A 17,114-nucleotide genomic window follows, 5' to 3' on the forward strand; every position below is an offset into this window, starting at 1 on the left:
CTTGGCTGACGAGCAGGAGAATCCATGGACGAAGAGCTTTATAAGCCTTGTGGGATGAAATGATGAAGACTTGACGCAAATTGGCTGTGGCCCAGGCACATGACGAGGTGATCAGTTGATGCAGGTGAGCCTGGGTGAGTCTTCCAGTTTGAATATATGTATCAACTTCATTTCCCAGGAATGATCCTTGGATTGCCCCCTCTGGAACGGAGGTAGGTCTCTGCCTCAAAGGGAAGAGTGCAAGGAGTTTCCCATTTGAGTTGTAAATAAGACATTTTTCTTAATGTTTGGCCAGGTGAAATAAAGGTTGAATTATTAAGTATCTTGGTGTCTTGTTCATTTCTGATTTTTTTTTTTTATTGTAAAAGATTTTAACCAAACATCAGATTTAAAATTGACTTTAAACCTGAGCAGAAAGTTTTGTTGTTGAAACCTAATCAACAATACGAGCGCATGCGCAAAAGCAGCATGCTGCTGTTACATGCTCCAGGTTGCTTTTTAACTTTCTTTACTTTTATCTTTTTTGATTGCTCTTGTTTTTTTTCACGGTAACTCTGTGAAGTATTGTCCTCTCTATCGAGGTCATTTTCAGAGAGTTTTCGTGCTTTTTTCGTGTTGTTTTTATCATGCCGCGCTCACCGGGACACGCTGCCTTTGATTACTCCGGAGAACAGCTGATCGCTCTAATGCCGACTGGTGTGGTAGCCAGACCAGCTCAAATACCACCCGAACTCTGGAGAAAAACACACCGAGGTTGCAGAGGAGGAAAGCAAGATCGGGGGATGAAAGGAGGGTCGAGATGGGACGGGCTTATTGAAAGGAGAAGATTTAAGCGGTGTCTCCCCTCTGTCGTTATAGGAAATGTGCGGTCCCTTAGCAACAAGATGGACAAGTTAACGGCGATAACGCGGAGCCAACCGGAGTACCGTGAGTGCAGTCTGATGGGTTTCAGCGAGACATGGCTGCACAAGGACATTACGGACCAGATTGTCTCCGTGGATGGCTTTCACACCGTCCGGGCTGACCGGGACACCAAGAGCAGTAAGCGAAAAGGAGGGGGGCTTGCCATTCTAGTAAACAGCAGATGGTGTTACCAGGGTCACATCACCATTAAAGAACAGCTCTGTAGCCCGGATGTTGAACTGCTGGCTGTTGGACTCCGTCCATATCAGCTGCCTAGAGAGATCCCACATGTCATGGCTGCTGTCCTGTACATCCCTCACTCTGCAAACCCAACATCTGTCTGCAGCATCATACATACTTCCATCTTCAAACTACAGACTTAACACCCTAATGCCCTCATCATCATGTCAGGAGACTACAAACCATGTCACCATGAACAAAGTTCTGCCAACGTTCAAACAATATGTGAGCTGCCCTACCAGAGAGGAGAGGACCTTGGACCTGATGTATGCTAACATTAAAGATGCATACATCTCCACTTCTCTCCCCCCTGTGGGCAGGTTAGATCACAACCTGGTTCACCTCAAACCCTGCTATGTGCCTCTAGTGAAGGGGAAACCTATGACCACAAGAACTGTGAGGAGGTGGTCGGAGGAGGCCTATGAGGCACTGCTGGCCTGCTTTGAGGTGACTGACTGGCCTGCACTCTGTGAGCCCCACAGGGAGGATATCGATGGGCTCACAGAGTGCATTATGGACTACATCAACTTTTGTGTAGACTGCCGGCCCCGATGGTGTATTCCCCAGGGTGCTCAAAGCTTGTGCCTATCAGCTGTGTGGAGTACTTAGCCTAGTCTTCAGTCTGAGCCTGCACCTCCAGAGAGTCCCAGTGCTGTGGAAGACGTCCTGCCTCGTTCCTGTGCCAAAGACGCCGCGTCCCAGCAGCCCTCAGGACTACAGAACGGTGGCACTGACGTTCCACAGACTTCAACTATTGCACTGAGTCCTGCCACCTTCAGAAGTTTACTGATGACTCAGCAATAGTTGGCTGCTTTGAAAAGTGTGATGAGAGGGAATATAGGACAGTGGTGGGCAACTATGTCACTTGGAGTGAGCGGAACCATCTGCAGTTCAATGTGACAAAGACTAAGGAGCTAATAGTGGATCTGAGGAGAGCAAAAACACCCGTGACCCCTGTTTTCATCCAGGGGGTCCCTGTAGACACTGTGGAGGAGTATAAGTACCAGGGAGTGTACTTTAACAATAAGCTGGACTGGACTAGAAACACCGAGGGGGTCTACAAAAAGGGCCAAAGCCGACTCTTTTTCCTGAGGAGGCTGAGGTCCTTTAACATCTGCGGGACAATGCGGAGGATGTTTTATGAGTCTGTTGTTGCCAGTATGATCTTCTTTGCTGTCACATGCTGGGGCAGCGGGCTGAGGGTTGCTGACAACAACAGACTGAACAAACTGATCAGGAGGGCCGGTGATGTTGTGGGGGAGGAGCTGGACAACCGTGGCAGAGAGGAGGATGCTGTCCAGGCTTCAGTCTCTCTTGGACAATGTCTCACATCCTCTCCATGACACACTGGCCCAGCAGAGGAGCTCCTTCAGCAGAAGAATCCTCTCACCCAGATGCACCACAGAGCGCCACAGGAAACCATTCCTGCACTTTATTTGGATTTATAATTATACATATGTATATATTTATACACACACACACACACATATATATATATAAATATATATATATAGTGGTAGGAGTCTAGTGGTAGGAGTTAGAGCACAACCGTTCTGCAGTATTTTTCTGCCTCTCTCTCTCTCTCTCTCTCTCTCTCTCTCTCTCTCTATATATATATATATATAAAAATGTTTGTATATCTGAATATCTGGAGCGTGTAAAAAAAGTAATTTCCCTCTCGGATTATTAAAGTATGTCTGATTCTGATCTGATTCTGAACCAAAAAACCGCACCATTAACTTAGTAGAAAAAAAACTACTTTGAAGTCACAGAATCCAGTGTTGTATGGAGCTTTTGCATTGTTGATGATGTTTGAAAATTATGCGCTGGCCTTTAATAGTACCATTACATATCTATAAAGATATACTATAAATCACCAACTCTACAAATTACTTTCCTTAATTGCTGTTTATGTTTACTGTATATGCTTGTTCCAAAGGCAATATTTAAGTAAATCAATGTTTATAATACATATTACTGTGTTCAGAACTCTGAACTCAGGCAATAATGTCTGAGTAACAGAAGCTCTTCAGTTATGAGATAAATATTTTCATTCAGTTCACATCAGCCATAAGGGTGAGTGGGATGGAGCAGAGTTAGTGCTGCTGACGCACAGCAGGGACTGGTAAGAAGGGGCCACAGATGCAGGTTCAACAATTCTTCTAAATATGATATTACAGTGTTTCCCACACACAACTCAAAGGGCAGTAAAACTGGTGACTGCAAAAAGAAGATAGAGTACATCCCATGCCTTGTGTGCACCCCTGTTTGAACAAAGAAAAGGAAGGCTGCTCTCTAAAGCTTCAGTGCACTGTCCATGTCGACAGCTTGCCTGGTTCATATCAACAAGTCTAACTGTGTTCAGAAAGAAGCCGAGAAGAGGAGGAGCAGGATTTTTCAGCTAACAGGAGTGTAGGAAGACAGAATGATAATTGAAATCAGGTCCTATGTGGTCAGCACAATTTATTTAACGTAAAGGTAAATTGGAGCCTTTAATTGTGGACATGCATCTAACTATCTTACTGGATGGAGCAAAAGATTGCGTTCCAAGATAGGTTGGTGCTTTGGCTAATGTGACACAGCAGTAGAAAGACCCCAAAGGCACAAAAGAGGGCAGGTCAGTGGTCTCAACTAAGCAATATGTTACTTGTCCCCGGACAATGTCTTCAGAAAAGTGCTAACATTAATAGAAGGGGTAGGTTGAGAAAAAGGAGAACCTCTTATGTGATCTAAATAGCTGTGGGAATGGGCTTATTGTAACAGCTCGCTGCACCTAGGGCCAGAGGCTACTGAAACACTGCTCCTTTACTGATCGTTTTCAAACAGAGGGCCTGCTGAAGCATTTGAAATACTCCTGGCATGTTTGATTCACTCTAAGAAAATATAGGCTCCAAATAACTCTGGTGGCAGTTGACATAAATCTTAGATCCCCCATGTTGGTAAAAGGTTGCAGCTGCCACCTCTTCTCAGCACAATTGCCAAAGAAATTATCAGCAGCACTTTCTTTCAGTAATAAATTGATAGTTATGCAGCAATAACCTGGCTTGGGATACTCTCCTCAGGATTGGCACAGAGAAACAACTTTGACTGGCTCCACTGTTGATATAGAAACGTACTCCATCCATCCATAGTCAATAAACACTTATCCATGCAGGATTGTGGGGGCTGGTGCATATTTCTAGCGGTCATTGGGGGAGAAGCAGGATACACCCTGGACAGGTCACCAGTCCATCACAGGGTGGAATGTGTTTCAGAAAGTTAAAAGACATCCTTATTTAAAGCTTATTATATTAAGTCAGTATTTGCATCTCAATCATCACAATCATCAAAAAGGTAACTGCTAACCCAACTGTTCTCTGAGTGCTGCTTTCAAATGTATTTGATGATGAGTTTGTCCACACTTATTGTTTTGAAAAGAATGGTATGGGGAAACTTTCGACACGGATGTTATGCATAGTGCTGTCATGAATGCCGCAAAACACCTACTGTTGTCCTACACTTTCTGAAAGGTTACATCTGTGGGGGATATCGCTATCTCCACTTGTGATATATGAATCGCCAAAGGCAGCTCAGAGGTGGCTCATCTATGCAAGTTTATGATGGAAATGTTTTTGTGAAAGCAGCTATTGAGATCAAGAGGAAGATCAGTGACGGCAGACAAAATAATGCAGACGAGCTGAAGGCCGCTCTTAAAGCAACCCGAGCTTCCTTAACACCTTGGCAGAGCCATAGGCTTATTGCCTCCATGCCATTGATGTAGTAATTTATGCAAAAGGATCCCCGACTACGTATTGAGTGAATATACTGTACAATTTAGGACATACGTTCAGCAGGTTCACATTTCTGAATCAAAACTCACTTATCTAGGGTAATAATTAAGTTTTCTAAGGAAAAGTATTCTTTTGGTTTCATTTAGGCTAGCTATATTCATTGAAACTATCAGAGTTAAATGGCTGAGATATATCACTCTTTGTGTAATCTGTATAATGAGTTTCACTTTTTTAATTCAATTCATGAAAGAAAAAATGTTTCATAAAATACTCCAATTCGAATATAATGCACACATATTTAAAGTGCTGCATAATTATAAATATATATATATATATAGCATTTGTTCATTCATTTTCTTTTCACTTGTAGTGTCCTATTTTTATATCTCTTCATTTGCTTTATTTCAGAAACTAAAACCTTGAACATTTTAGAAAATATTTTTTTAAATAAGTGAAGCGACTAATAAGTTAATGAATCTGTATTGTGTCTCCTGAGACTGCCTATCTAACGAGATAATCTTGCTGCAGCTCATCGGGGCCAAGCAGCCCGGCACAAACAAATCCTTTTTAGTCCTGTCAGCTTGTCGAGCCATCTAAAAAGAAGTAGAAGGTAGAAAAACCCAGCATGCTTAAGCCTTCTCCCAACCCTGCTGAAAAATTTATACCATGATTAAATGCAGGTTAATAAAATTAGCTTCTGCCACTACAGATCATGGTGAGGACTAAGATACTATTTTATTCTCCTACGGGACTGACACAAATATCATATCCCTTAAAAGGCTACAAACAAACACTAATGTTTCAGAGCTGATTTTTATGTTTTTTCACATCTACTATTTCTCAATTTTCACAGAAGCAAGCAGCTCAGGATTTTCTTTTTCTTGGTCTGCCAGTTTACAAGTTTAAGCTGTTAGTTTTTCATTTATTATTGCTGAAAGAATGAATTACAAACAAACCATGCAAAAAAAGAAATAAAAAAAGATGGTGAAAAACAATATAAATGCTGGAAAAGCAAATGGTCGATTTATTGAAATAAAGCACACTTCAAAACACTGTTTATAGCCTTGAGTCACGGACAACCTCTGTGTTGATCCAAGCTATTATCTTGCACAAAAATATCTTTATATATTATCCTTCAGCAGTCTAAGCTTTTTACAACCTAAAATGAGAGAGAGTATGCTGACCTAATCTGTTTTCTTATAAGCAACTCTGTACAGTCATTGTGATCTATCCAGAAAAATAATAAAAAACTTCACCTTTTAACTCTTTTAAACACTGACACGTGACATAGCTGTGAAGTGTTTTCAAGGAAAAATCCAACTGTACCAACAACTTGACTCTACTTGGTGCATTCCCAGTTCATCCCTCCTACACACACAGAGCATTGTGAATAGGATTTCTTTAGTTTACCAGCTCTGTGTATTTTGTTCTCCTTGCCCATTCTGAAGCGATATTACAGTTCTCACGTCTCTCACCAAGCAGGGATGCTGTCCATTCACCAATAGCTCACAAATCCCTGAGCCTTTTTGTTGGTCGTCAGAGGTAACAAAATAAATCCTTATTTTTCACCTGGTCCTATAAAACCTTAGGATATTTTTTGACATACTATGCAAAGTAAAAAGTTGCAATGTTGTAGTGAAGTCATCCATGTCTTAGAACATGTACAAACGAGGCCATTGTTGTGTCATTTGCATCATGTGGTTATATGCTGAAGCCTTGACAAGAATAAAACTGGTTCAACACTCAACACTTTGTAGACCCACCTTTCTGTTGGGGTAATTTTTTGTTGGGGTAATTCTTCTTTGCAAAATAGCAAAAGTTTGATCGGTATGAATTAGAAGAGTCTGAAGATATAAATTTCCAAATCTTGCAACACATTTTTGACTAGACCTGAATATGCTGCGCTCCAAACACGGACGATCCCAGACCAACTCTTGTGCATGATGGTCAGGAGTTTAAATTTGGTCTAATCTTACTAGCCCAACTTTTTCAACTGTCTTGTCTTGTCAAAACAGTCCCCCACAACTATGGACCTCCTCCAGAGGGACTGTGTTCCCTCTGGCTACGTCCCTGATTAGTGCTTTTCCTGCCCAGCCTGTCAGTTTCGGTGCTCTTTTCATTGTTGGATGATGATTTAAACAGTGCTCTATGAGATTTTCAAAGCTTGGGATCTTGTTTTATAACAAAACCATACGTTACACTTCCTACCGTAGTTAATCCTGACCTGTCTGCTGTTCCTTGTGCCTTATGATGTAGTTTGTTCATTAATGTTTCCTATAAACCGTTGAGGCCTTCAAAGCATAGCTGTACCTACACAGAGATTAAATTATACACAGGATGGATTCTAGGCATGATACTCTTGAAGAGCATTGGTTTGCACTGGATTCCATCTCAGGGTATCTGAGTCAAGGCCACGGTTACATATTTTTCCTTACTTATAAAACGTATTTTATCCTACTTCATATTTACATGTTCTGTTGTGTTTGTGTGTCACATAAAGGCAACAGGTATGTTTGTGTTGCCCTACTGCTCTTTTTGGGCTTTACCGTTTAGTGCAATAGGTAAAATTCAGTTTACAGAAAGTTCTAGTTTGTGTTTAACTTTATCTCCACTGGACATTACTGTAACTTGCATTGTCCTCACTCACCTGTAAACTAAATCTTCTATCAACACCCCAGCATACTAATATCTAGTCAAAAGCCCACATGATATGCAGTAATACACTGTACTCTAACTTTTGTTTCAGCACAAAGAAATAAAGCAGAAAAATGTAACTAGATTGCATCAAAGACCGCATATTTTCAACGTTAAAATGGCACAAATTTTTATTTATTTTCAACTTGGACTAAAGCCATATTCCTGTAGTAAACCACATATTGAGGGGACCCCAATCAATACTTTGGGTGGTTGAGATAAAGTATGAATCACTACACAGATTTCTTTTTTAGGACTTATTGCAACAAGTCACCTAGTAACAAGTTTCCCAGTCAATGAAATTAAAAACCAATTAAAAGTTATTTCCAAAAGTCAAAAACACAAGATGACACTGTTTTGTATCAGCTTATCAAAACATAAAAGGCTCTTGTTCTGAGAAAAACTAATTTAGAGGCTTTCTTAAACATTTAATCTCCACCTAATGCACCAAAGGGAAGACTGTGGACCACTTCATGTGGTTAACTTGTATTGACATCTTATCAATGTTTCCTATTGTTTACCCATAATGTCTAAAAGAATTTTCTACCATAGCTGTCATGATGCAAAATGTATGTTTTGCAAAGTGTATATGAATATGACCATAAAAAACAACTGTATTTTTATTCTCTACATGTTTTATTCTCTGGTATTAGCGGTATTGGTATTTATACAGTCTGCTTCCTTTAATCACTTCTTGTTGAGTTATTGGAATCCTTTTTTAAATTTGGCTCAAAAGCAAAATATAACCACAACAATGGTGTGGGGTTTTGCCCTGCAAATTATTCACTGATTTTATTGTCAACAGAAGCTCAATAAAAAATTTGCCTGTTGAATATTATAAGTTAATCAAGACAAACAGTTGGTGCGATTAAACTATAGCCTCTCTTTTTGAAACAATAGTAAATTACTGCTGAAAAAATATGCAAATGGTTATGACTCTAATAATTTTGCAGCTTGATGGAGTAATTGTAATCAGTGTGTTTTAGAGGCACAATAAGGAGACTTCATGTTCATAATAGTTTCTAAAAAGCTAAAATTCCTCCTTCAAGTGCAGATGAAAAAGAAACATGTTTTTATTAAATGTTTACATATCATTGTGTGTTTTTGATGAAAATATTTCAAGATTGTGGCATACAAGTAAAAAAGCCAAAATTCAGTGTCACTGAAATTGTGAATGTCATATTAGACCAATTAAAAAAATTATGTTTTGAGCACAAATGTCAGGCTTCTGAAAATTATTTCCATTTCTATGAACTCCACCTGGTTGGGCCTCCTCTTGGATGAATTACTACATCAATGGTATAGAGGCCATCAGCCTGTGGCGCTGCGTTGGTGTAATGGAAGCCCAGATTGCTTTGATAGTTACTTTCAGGTCATCTGCCTTGATGGGTCTGATGTTACTCTTCTTCCTCTTGACAATCAGCATCTTCATTCAGCTTGTCAGCAGAGGGAAGCATTAAGTGATCTGGAATTTCCTGGTAGATAACTGCATTGTCTGTGGACTTCAGAAAACACAGTGGACCAACACCAGCAGACAACATGGCCATCACGGTCACTGATTGTGGAAACCTCACACTGGATTTTAAGTAACATAGATTCTGTGCCTCTCCACTCTTCCTCCAGACTCTGGGACCTTGATATCCAAATGAAATGCAGAATTTGCTCTCATCTGAAAACAGGACTCTGGATCACTGAGCAACAGTCTAGTTCATTTTCTCCTTAGCCCAGGCACTGACTCAAATCTCAGTTCATTCCTTGTATCTTCTTAACCTCCTCAGATTCTTGAAGGGATTTTGCTTGACAGTCCTCTCAAGGCTGTGGTTCTCCCTGTTTAGCTGTGCACCTTTTCCTACCACCCCTCCATCCTTCCACTCAATTTTCTGTTAATATGCTTGGATACAGACATCTGTGAACAACCAACTTCTTCAGCAATGACCTTTGTCTTCTGGAATTCTGTCCAGTCAGCAGTCTTCTCCATGATTGTTTAGCCTACTGACCCAGAGTGAAAGATAGTTTAAAAGGTCAGGAAAGCAGGTGTTTTGAGTTGATCAACTGATTAGGGTGTGACACCGTAAGTTTGCAATGATGAACTTTTTCACATTGTTCTAATTTGTTGAGACACTGAATTTTGGGTTTACAGTATCTGTAAGCCATAATCTTTGAAATTACAAGAAGCAATGGCTTGGAATATACCACTCTACGTGTAATAATTTTATGTATCACAAGACTTTCACTTTCAGAGAGAACTGGCAAAAATATCGCCCTGCAAAGCAATATTCTGTATTTTTAGATGTACCTGTACATCGTGTAAGTGTGTGCATTTACTGGACTGGAAATCTGTCTGGGTGGTACCCCACCCAACCCTCCAATGAGCTGATTAACTTATTGGCCAACATTTAAACAGTTAAAAAGCAACCTGTTCCAAAACTTTTACAAATGCCATGTTATTTTGAGGTTCCAACTCATTCATTTTATATGAAAAAACATCAGAGACCTAGTAGAAGGTCCAACTGACCGGTAAGTATGTATGTTCACCAGTTAAAACACACACACACACATACATATATATATATATATATATATATATATATATATATATATATATATATATATATATATATATATATATATATATATATGTGTGTGTGTGTGTGTGTGTTTTAACTGGTTCTTTCGCTATCCCCCTCCTTTTTAAAGTCACCCTTTTTTTATATGTCCATATTAAAAAAAAATGCGTAAGATAAATGCGTAAGATAAAGTTAAAATGTGAACCAGTGATCATAAAGTGAAGATGGAGGACAAAAAACAACAGCAACAACTGAGAAGAGTTAAGAGATTAGCATAAAAGAGTAATTTCATACCTCATTTTTAAGTTGCCAGGCGACGGCTGACCATCATAAACTGATACAATATCAAAGTCTTCCTCCAGTGCCAGCGTAACGAAGGTTAGCTGGATTCGGTTCCTCTCCCCTGTGATTATCAGCCATGTGCAGTTGGCATAGTTGGGGTAGCCATGGGGAAAACCAGGAGACTCTATGGTGCCATTCAGGCCTTGGACTACACCGCCACAGGACTCAGCTGGAAGGGAGAGATGACAACAAACATATTTGAATTCTTTAACAAAATTTTTTTGTTTTACAACATTTCATACCGTCTAGAAATAAAATTAAAAATTCAGATTCAACATGCAGTTCTTTAACTTTGGGGGGTAAAATGCAAGGTTGATTTACAAATGTTTCAAATTCTTAGTAAAAACACTGAGATACCATAAAAGCAAATTATAAAAAATGTAATCATTGAATTATACAGGAAGAAAGTGAGCGTAGCTTAATTATGTATTTGTTAATATTGAAAACAAGGAGGACCATTTCTAACAAATAATAAATAGATGCAATTTTGTCAGTTCACAAAATAAGTGATTTATCAATTAACACCGAAATTTTACAAATATCATTTTAATTTGTATGCTTTTCCTACATTGAACATTTGCTCTAAAGGTGGGAATTTACTGTTCCAAAACTAAGAAAATGTGACATTTCTCTGAAATACAAGGGAGACGTTGACAGTGTAGGAAAACAAAAGGTGCTGTGCCTTGAGTCTTTGAGGTTTTATACTCCTTTTTCCTCACATCAACAACCCCTTGGAGCACCCTTTTTTCCTCCCTTCTCCTTCATTTCTGCTCTGCTACATTCTCCTCATGAAAAGTCTAAATAGACTTACATCAGAACTATAAATGGAGCATGTAGTACAGTGTGTGTGAGAAATCCAACATAAAAACCCAGCAGTAAGTGCTTCTAAGATAGTGATGACTATTGATCTAATAACCTAGGGTCAGAGAGATAACACCTTTCTTTACTTCCACGTTCAGATATTTTGTTCACCCATGGGGTGACAATCAACTTGGTCGCAGCACAGTCACGTCAATACAATCAAAATGAACTCATCAGCCACTTGCACAACCTGACACTATATAATCATTTATGAAGCAGGCCAAAGGGGAATATTTCTGTATTTTGTTAACAATTGGCCCAGTCATACACAGCCCAAAAATTAAGAATAGTTTAAAAATGTGGTTAGATTATCATTAGATATGAGTATGTGCATGCATAGTTGCATAGGAGATTGGCAGCTTGAGGTAGACACCGGTCCTCTTGTGACCCTACAAGGATAAGTGGGTGTGGCGATGGGTGAATTTTGGAGCATCAACATCCCCGCTTTTATGGACTGCTGAGTGAATATAGGCAACACTTTCTGTATGTTTTTAGTCCTTCTTCACCAAATAAGATCAAAACAACGCTCACCGTAACAAAACAGATGTTCTCCAGGGTGTGAAACAGCACAAAATCCACAAAAGCCCATAAAAGCACAAGCTGCTGATCTTTGTACACAAGAAAATACGGACAAGCTGCCAGATACAGAATAGCATGTATACGTGTGTGCTCTCACATGCACATACACAAACTTCAAACCATCTGGAGTGTCCAGATTAATTTCAGATTGTTCTCCGCTGTCTTTCCAACCCAATTCACCTCTCCCCCCCTGTAGTCGTATTTGTGTTCGTCTCTCAGTCTGTCTTCAGTTGTCTCTCTTTCCTTCTGCCATCCCTTCCGCTACTTGATCCCCCTCTGCCTCCTCTTGAGCAGATGGGATAAGTAGAATTCAGCAGACACTTGCAGCAAGCCATATTGTAGCACCATACTTGGGGGATTTTAAGAAGTCCATTGCTTAGCTTCTAAGTAAATCTAGCATCAAGCTTGTCTCCTGTTTTTCATTTCCACTTCTATGTTCAGATGTTTGTTTAGTGAGTGTATTTTTTTCAGCAGGGATTTCTCAACATCACCAAAGTCAAATTCCTGTTTCAGTTGGAGAAAATCTTCAGTCTGCATTAAAGCGCCATAATTAGTAAAGTAAACAAGGGCTGACTTCTGGTTTCAGGTTGTACAACAGTTGTACAACAGAAACGTATCGTTTATGACTAAAAAAAACAAAACATCAGGGCCTTCATCACATATAGACACTGCAACTGTATGACCTGCTCCCTCTCTTGTAGCTGCAAGTTGTCAGTCAGCTGTATATGATAAAGAAATATGGGCTAGAAAAACCTTTACTTTTATTTAAAAAAAAAAAAATTAAAAGTCAGTTGTGTGGAATTATTGTACTTTTGGTTGCAAAAACCACAGACAGTCATGTTATGGCGAAAGAAAAGCACCATCCCACACTTTTAAGGTATTTCTGAATGGGAAAAACATATTGGTAAGTAGTGGTGGGCGATATGGACTCAAAATATTATCACAATATATTGTTGTACTATTGTAATAATGATAAAAGTGATGATAAAAGGCTATTTTTGGCTTCTTGATGTCTTTTTTAGGTACCTGTATGGCTGTGGCTTTATGTCACAGCAATTATAGCCCAATAAACACAAACGTTGTCCTTAAAAAAACAGAATCAATAATATAACATATAACATAGACTTCAATAGGATAGGACAGAATAGGAAAATACTGCCAGTTTTGAGGGTTGGCAGATATTATTCATTTGAATTCATCGTTGTTAAGATAGATCCAAATTCTTTTTATGATGTGAATATTTTCACAATAATGATAAAACAATACAATAAATGCCAACCCTACTGGAAAATATCTAGAAGTCAGGATGTCTGCTAATGAAATAAACAGCCTACTTGCTACTGAGGAAGGTCATTTATTTAAATAACCAGATAACATGAGTATCACTAGACCCTATTGTCACTTCAGAGAAGCTAAATCTTACCTTCGACAAAAACGCAATATCATGCACAATACCTATATTTTCTTTAGAACCACTGCTATATTTAGGGTGTTTTTCTTCTGCATTTTAGTTTCTTCACCCACTTCGTACATAAATTACACACATACAAAAATGTCCTAAATATATTAATTACTAAAGAAATCAAAATATATATTAAAACATGTAAGTTAACACTGAATTCAAGTATCTTTTTAGGTCTCAAGATTTAAGTCAAAATCTCAAACAATGAGTTTAAGTTATATATAGTTGCACTTTTTGGTTAATATTGTAGATAAAACACATATTTCTAACTATCAAATTATAACATTGTTGTTCAAGGTAATCACACCAATCAGCAGACAATGTAGTAATATCAAACTAATCAACAATTTTTTTGTATGGTTAGACAATTTGTACCACCTTTTCCCGGACACTAGAAAAATCTAGTAAAAAGTGTTTTGTAGAGGCAAACATTAAGCACCTGCTCATGGCAGCCACCAGTCAGTTAATGGTTGGTGACCTTCTTTCATCCAATTGTAAACCACAAATAATCTCAACTTTCACCTTGTCTGGCCAAAACTGGCACACTGCTGTTTGATCATCGCAATTTGATAAGTAACTTGTTGAGAAAATTAGCTACATAAAAATCAGTGTGTTTAGGGCCTGATGCTGTGGTACTGAAATAAAATAAATTACAAAATATAATATGCACTGAAATTGTGCAGTTCTTCCTATTTTCCACTTAGTCTAAGCAGGCTTTATCATTATTATCACCCTAATATCTCTCTTTTCTTCTCATGATATTAAAGATCGGACAAATACAATTTTAATTTGCTCTAATCTTCAGTTTAGTTGCTTCACTTGGACAAAATGTTCCATCAGAGCAGTCAACACATGAGAATAGGAGAATAGACAAATACTCACTATGAGGGAGTGTGTATGACATCGACCAATCTTTGTGTCTAAAAGATGAGTGTGAAATAGCCACTCCAAATACATGCAGATAAAATGTGCTGTCATTAGCACCTGGACACTCAAGTTGCAAACATGAATTCATACACAACATACGCTCTGTACCTGTCTTCATTAACACAGGGCCAAACACGGTTTCATGCCCAACATCTTATCTGTTCCATTCGTCCTTTTCAGATAATGTCACAAGTGAAAAAAAGTATGTTGCATGTCAGCTACAGTGGCAATTATGCTATGGACCCAATAGACAGTCACCCAGGGTTGTATTTGAAAAGAAGGCTCACGAGAACTAGAAAGAAAAGCATAACTTTCTGAAGAATAATCTTCAGAAAGACTGGAAGTTGAAGGATTTGATTCCGATTGGACATTTTAAACGATTGCTCAAAGGTTTGGAAATGAGATCTATGGTTTGTAACTGTTTTATGAAATTCTACTTTAGATAGATGTTATTGTAAACTGTAATGAAAATTGTAATGTAATCTTTTGCCGCTATCTTGGCCAGGACTCCCTTGAAAAAGAGATTGTTAATCTCAATGGGACTTTTCCTGGTTAAATAAAGGAATAATAATAATAATAATAACTTATCTGTCACCTGTGCCCTGAACATGGTTTCTTTTGCTTTTATAGAGTTGGAGGCAATAGGGGACTCCTTTGTGTTTAGTAGGTGCCCACGGTGTTGTATGGAGAGTATGGAGACTAGCTTGGATGGCATGTGAGGGACTGCATTACATTTTATGCTGCCCAAGAATCTAATTTTTCCCTTTTAATTGTTTAGGAAATGGCTGGTGGAGGGGCTCACCCAGACCGCCATTCATGCGAGAACCACCACCAGTCAGCAAACCTAAGCAACTTTAAAACAAAGCTTCTGCACTTACAAATTAAAAAACTGCCCAACAGCTCTAACTTACCATTCATGGCTTATAAGTGGACTGAGTCATTGCATGAATCTACATTTCATTCCGACTGTTAAATTTAAGCTGAGATATAGCAAAAGAGGTGAATTGTCCAAATATAACCTGACCTCAAGGTCCCCGACTCATAAATCAAATGCTTGCCTCTTCTTCCCAGTGTCCCAGGCCACAAATCAAATGCATCTTTCCAAGTTACGCAGTGGAGAACTATTGACTGCAGTGATTCAATACTGGCAATGAAAAAGTAGAGAGGACAGGACAGGACAAGAGAGGAGAGGAATCTGCTGTCTGTTTTTCTGGTGTCATTGTTTTATCTTCCTCATTCACTCAGCACACCCATCCCCCCTTCTTTGTGTCAGCCACATTCTTGTTTTCATTATCTCGGAGTCAAAATCATTGTTTTTGTCCCGTGTTATATTTATCTGGGCCCCCACCCCCTGGATTTCCCCATTCAATCTATCTATCCAAACCCCTGACCATCTCGAATCTTCATTACACCCGTGTTATCACCATCTTTATTTCTATGCATGTCTTCCAGCTTGCAGCTCAGCGCCTCCATCTCCATTCCCCCTGCTGTTGTCGTCCCTCCCCTCCACTTCCTACCTTTGTCCTGTTCATCCCCTTATCCCTCCTGCTCTCTGCATTCTACTTTCACCACAATTATCTCTGTATTAGTCTCATCGCATCTCTCCCTAAGTGTCATTATGTTTCCTCCTCGCTGCCTCGCTATTATTATCTCTATGTCATATTGCCTCTCTCCCAGTGCATTATATCTTTCTCCTGTGTTTCCTCTCTTATCCTGCTAGTGTTGGGTTGTTTTTATTCCACCCACTCACCTGCTATATTTATCACACAATGAGCAAATACCACAACCTCTCTGTCTGTCTTTTTCTCCAATACCAGCACTTGCACTCTCTGACAGTCCACTGTCAAACTGTTTAAAATGTGGATAGCAGCAGTTTGCTTTGGGGCATTTAGGTGTTCATCACATATAAAAGCAGGTCTCCAAAGTCAAATATGAATGTGAACAAGATTAAAAATAGTTTGAAGAAATATATTGATTATTTTAAACAAAAGTATTGGTAAAGTTGATTGGTTGACACATTTGGTGGATAGCAATCTTTAGTAGCATTTTATTTCCTTTCTGCGAGTCGTTCAAATGTTATTTTATGCTATGTGTAGACACATTACGGTCGGCAACCCCAGAAGAAATAATACAATTGTATCTTAAAGGAACTTTAGGGTTTTTTGTTTTTATCTTTGACAGCAGAGGAAGTGGGGGAAGAGATGTTGCAAAGGTCCACAGGCCAGAGTTGAACCTGGGAAAGCCCTAGCAAGGACTAAGGCCTCCGTAAATAGGATCCATCACCCATCCATTAGGCCCAAACTTAATGTTTCTCATGCCGTTGGGGAATAAGCTATACTGCTGGTCTCTTCCACCGCTACTTATAATGACCATCTCTCAATAAAGAACTACAAGACTACATCTCTACCATCATGTCTTCAGACTTCAGACTTTCTGCTGCCTCTGGTCTCTCACCTTTTGAAATTTATTTCTGTTATCAGCCATCTCTTTTCTCATTCCTCTGCCTTGATTCCACTATTCCATCTGTCTGCACTCATCTCTACTGTTACCATATAATCTGAAATCAAACCGAGAATGGCCTTCACCGAACATCCATTCAAAATTAGAGCACCTCCGGCTCCTAGAAACTTTGCAGGTCAAAAAGTCTAGTTATAGCCCAAGCATTTTCTTCTGAAGTACTGTTCTACAAAGCTCTCTCCTAGGTTCCTAGGTCCCTTCGCCATTGACTGTCATCAGTCCATCCACTGTTAAACTCATATTGCTATCTCA

The sequence above is a fragment of the Fundulus heteroclitus genome, chromosome 4 (genome assembly GCF_011125445.2).
Source record: "Fundulus heteroclitus isolate FHET01 chromosome 4, MU-UCD_Fhet_4.1, whole genome shotgun sequence".
Taxonomy (NCBI): domain Eukaryota; kingdom Metazoa; phylum Chordata; class Actinopteri; order Cyprinodontiformes; family Fundulidae; genus Fundulus; species Fundulus heteroclitus.